Below are 5000 nucleotides of genomic sequence, written 5' to 3' on the forward strand. Positions count from 1 at the left end.
TAAAAATTACACAGCACCCTGAAAAATCATTATCGACAATCGCGAATCTGCTTATATCCATAACACATTACGAAAAGATCTAAATATGTAAAAAAAAAAATCGGTTTCCTTGCCAGACAAGGAAACTCAAGGCATCCTGTCAGGGAGAGAATGAGCCGAACTCATTTTGACCTGAGGTCAGGATGGTATCGATTGAACACTGGATTTTTCTTCTTTGAGCCATGTGACGTCAGAGGCCGACAAAACTTCATATTTAGGCGGCCAGCCGAGACTACAAAATAGTGCATGTTAGTGTGCGTTCAATCAATAAAAATTAAAAAGATTTCTAACCGGAATCAATCGATGCATAAATGTTATTTGTACTTTGGACCAAAATACGACATTTGACATAGATCTCGACAGTCACTGTTCAGCTCGACCGCTAGCGCGGTCTCGGAGGAACACTGACTGTCTCGATCTGTGTCAAATGTCATATTTTGGTCCAAAATACAAATAATGTATAATATTTACAGTACGTCGACCCAGTGTTTTTTTTTAAGTAGACATAGACAGACTAACACTTATCATTCAAATAATGAACTTATTTCAAAATCGTCAACGAAATGTGACTCACTTGCAAGATGACGGCGAGACAATGATCAAGTGATAATCATAATGTATTTGTAATTAATAATGGACACATGAGAGTATGTAGTATGTAGGTGGATATGTATGTGAGGGTGCGGGTAGAGATGTGTTTGGTTTGGATTTGCGTGTGCAGATGTGTGAATTGTTATATGTTTCGAGAGTGTGATTTTATGTGAGATAATATCTGTGTTTACAGAGTTGAAAACATAAATGAATAAATACACGAATAAAGAAATAGATCAATGGATGCATTGATACACAAATCAATAGATTAATATGTAGTAATACTTGCATACATACAATCAATCAATCAATCAATCAATGAGGCTTATATCGCGCATATTCCGTGGGTACAGTTCTAGGCGCTCTGCAGTGATGCCGTGTGAGATGAAATTTTATACGGCCAGTAATTGCAGCCATTTCGGCGCATATTTACCTTTCACGGCCTATTATTCCAAGTCACACGGGTATAGGTAGACAATTATTAACTGTGCCTAAGCAATTTTTGCCAGGAAAGACCCTTTTGTCAATCGTGGGATCTTTAACGTGCACACCCAATGTAGTGTACACGGGGGGGAGTTCGGACACCGAAGAGAGTCTGCACACAAATTTGACTCTGAAATAAATTTCCGCCGAACCTGGGATCGAACTCACGCTGACAGCTTTATTAATAAATAAGTGGGTTTTTTAATCAAATTACACAAATAAATAAATAAATACACAGGCCAATCAAAAACCACATACACAGGGCCGGACTACCGGGGGGGTTATGGGGGTTGCGAAACCCCCCCCCCCCCCCCCCCCTAGCCTAAACATGTACCTCACTTATTTAAAACATTTTTATTATTGTTTATTTTATGCCGTTTCATGCAAGGAGCGACCATTTTGCTATCTCAGAATATGACCTACCCATCAGCATCAGGGGGCTTCGCCCCCTGACCCCCACTGGCAACCCCCCCCCCCCCTCCTCTTAGCCTAGTCCGGCCCTGATACAGATAAATAACCATCTTTCCAAAAAAAGCAAAAAAACTTCATTCTTAATATTGCTGATACAGTTTTGCTGTTTGGACATCGATTTCTTTTTCTTTGTTGTTCTTTCAATCTCAAAAACATGGATTTTGTGAATTTTTCCCTAATCAAACATCCATCAGATTTACCGCTTAAAATACACCTAACAATCATTTTCGTAGTCATCAGCAGTTCCAATTTGAAATGGGTGAATGCGATGACGTCACGACTTGTTCACCCCTCGACACTCATCGTGGAGTGCGCTCCCTTTTTTGAAATCGACGCGGAGAGTGGGAGTCTAATCTTTTGGCCATTCTCAGTGAAAGAAACCCAGCCAGAGGTGATCGAGGACGCGGGAAAATCTATCAGGCATCGTTTTTACATGACAGAGCGCGCTGCTATAAGAGGTGATTTGCATTCAAGACAGGACGGGGTCGCTGCTCCCGGAGCGAGCGATAAGACCTACTCCCCTGCTTTCCCTTTCTCGTCATGGCCTCCAGTCTCGTCCACATACACACACACACAAGTGTTTCCTTGGCTACTTCAAGGGGGCTGTACACTACAGCAAAAGCAGTGTCTTGCTTTGACTTCAGAAAAATAGAAGAAAAAGCAGTGTATTGATTTGACTTGCACGTTCATTCTAGGATCAGACAAATACAGCAATAGCAGTGTATTGCTTTGACTTGTAGGCTGAGTCTAGGATCAGAAAAACACAGCAAAAGTAGTGTATTACTTTGACTTAAAGGCTGATTCTAGGATCAGAAAAATACAGCAATAGCAATGTATTGCTTTGACTTTGACTTGTAGGCTGATTCTAGGTTAAATCCAAAAACAAAGAGACTGGCAACGTTCCAAAATTCAGAATCAAAAAACAAGAAAGGTAGGTTGTTGGAACGTTTGTTATTGACAAAACAATACATTCACAGATATTTCGACCCAACGATCTTTTAAGTGAACAGACAAACAAATATTCACACAAAACTTATCTTGATAGAATCAGTTTACGTCCACTCGTCAGGATTTGATTCTAGGTTAAGTAAAACACAGTAAAGCAGTGCACTTCATTGACTTTTAGACTGATTCCAGGATCAGTAAAATTCAGCAAATTTAAAGAAATGTATTGCTTTGACTTGCAGGTTCATTCTAGGATCAGAAAAATACAGCAAAAGCAGTGTATTGCTTTGACTTGTAGGCCGAGTCTAGGTTCAGTAAAATACAGCAAAAGCAGTGTATTGCTTTGACTTGTAGGCCGATTCTAGGTTCAGTAAAATACAGTAAAGCTGTGTACTTCATTGACTTTTAGACTGATTCCAGGATCAGTAAAATTCAGCAAATGTAGTTTATTGTTTTGACTTGTAGGTTCTTTCTAGGGCAAGAAGTAGTGTACTTCATTGACTTGTAGGCTGATTCTAGGATAAGAAAAAATACAGAAACAGCAGTGTATTGCTTTGACTTGAGGTTCATTCTAGGATCAGAAAAAATACAGCAAAAGTAGTGTATTACTTTGACTTGAAGGCTGATTCTAGGATCAGAAAAATACAGCAATAGCAATGTATTGCTTTGACTTGATGGCTGAATCTTGGATCAGTAAAATTCTGCAAATTTAAAGTAATGTATTGCTTTGACTTGCAGGTTCATTCTAGGATCAGAAAAATACAGCAATAGCTGTGTGGTACTTTGACTTGTAGGCTGATTCTAGGTTCAGTAAAATACAGTAAAGCAGTGTACTTCATTGACTTTTAGACTGATTCCAGGATCAGTAATATTCAGCAAATTTAAAGTTGTGTATTGCTTTGACTTGCAGGTTCATTCTAGGATCAGAAAAAATACAGCAAAAGCAGTGTATTGCTTTGACTTGAAGGCTGATTCTAGGATCAGAAAAATATAGCTATAGCAGTGTATTGCTTTGACTTGAAGGATGATTCTAGGTTCAGTAATATAAAGCAAAGCAGTGTACTTCATTGACTTACAAGTTCATTCTACACTACCCGTCATAAAAAAGTACCATGATATATTTAGCTGTAGATCTGTGTGATGCGACCAGTTATATCAAAACCAAGTATATTTCCAGAAAGGTAATTCTTTCCCCTACCGTATGCAATACAGAGTTTTATTTTTTCATACATTAGTGTTTATGCAGTATACCGGAGATCTAGGACCCCCCCCCCCCCCCCCAATTCAAATTCACAAAAACAAACTTGCAGTTACTAAAATACACACAAAATCAAAATAAGCAATGATTTCAGAAGAACAACTCATTTTTTACCCATACAAATATTTGGTTTAGCTGTCGTGCCTAGCACAGTAGCAGTGTTGTTTTGCCATTTTGAAGAAGACTGGTGCATAATTCAGCAAAAGCAGTGTCTCGCTTTGACTTGAAGTTGGATTCTTGGACCAATGAAATACAGCAAAGCAGTGAATTGTTTTGACTTGAAGGCTGATTTTAGGATCAGTAAAATGACTGTACAGCAAAGAAGTGAATTGCTTTGACTTGTAGGCTGATTTTGGGACCAGCAAAATACATTTAGACAGTGTATTATTTTGACTTGACGGCTGATTCTTGGATCAGTAAAACACAACACAACAGTATATTGCTTTTTTGACGTGTAGGCGGATTCGCGGATCAGCAACTGAATTCAAAGAAACTATTCCAAATTTACCATGGACACTTATTGACAATGCAGTTTCTTATTTCAAAGACACAGTTTGCTATTCCAAATCATACCATGCATGAACCGCCATTGACATAGCAGCTAAACCTTTAGGCTACATGCGTTACTCAGTCACGATTTTATGCGGAAATTCTATAACACCGTGCAATGAGTATTTATACGCATGGTTCATTGTGATAACCACACTCGTTGCCAGTTGATCATCCCGAGTAAAAATTAAGTACCATTTCTTTCGAGGTGTCGGATAGGTATCGAATAGGTGTTAGTTTAAATAATGTTTTCAACACCCATTCAATAGGCTACCTATTAGGTATCGATAAGGTTATTTAGTTTACTCGGGGCATAGCCCACATTAGCGAAGACAGAACATGACTGTGTATTACCACCCAGCTCCTAACGAAGACCTTGACTGAAGCTTGGATGGCTGTGGGGTTTGCTGTTTACGACGAACGACGAAGAGTTCAGTGATACGAACTGACACGGCCACAGCCTAGAAACAGTGCGGGTTTTTAGCCGTGCGCGCACTAATGAGGGAAGAATTAGGGCCGGCCATTGTGAATCAGTCTCCTAATTCTATTGTCTGCCTTTTTGCGGCATTACTGATGGGTGGCCGCGGGGTCGGGCCATCAGTTTGTATCAAAACACGTGATTCTTGGAAAGGGACCAGAATTCAGTTAGCAGTCTCCCCTGGGG

At 39.5% G+C, this 5000-nt stretch overlaps 1 protein-coding gene and 1 long non-coding RNA gene across 2 annotated transcripts in view; one reads left to right on the plus strand and one right to left on the minus strand.

Annotated features, from left to right (window-relative positions):
- The window catches only part of LOC138967312 (uncharacterized), a 534423-nt gene that overhangs the window by 258401 nt on the left and 271022 nt on the right, over positions 1-5000 (plus strand). The window lies entirely within an intron of this gene.
- Positions 1-5000, minus strand: part of LOC138965951 (glutamate receptor ionotropic, NMDA 3A-like) — a 165044-nt gene that overhangs the window by 13701 nt on the left and 146343 nt on the right. The window lies entirely within an intron of this gene.

The sequence above is a fragment of the Littorina saxatilis genome, linkage group LG5 (assembly GCF_037325665.1).
Source record: "Littorina saxatilis isolate snail1 linkage group LG5, US_GU_Lsax_2.0, whole genome shotgun sequence".
NCBI lineage: Eukaryota > Metazoa > Mollusca > Gastropoda > Littorinimorpha > Littorinidae > Littorina > Littorina saxatilis.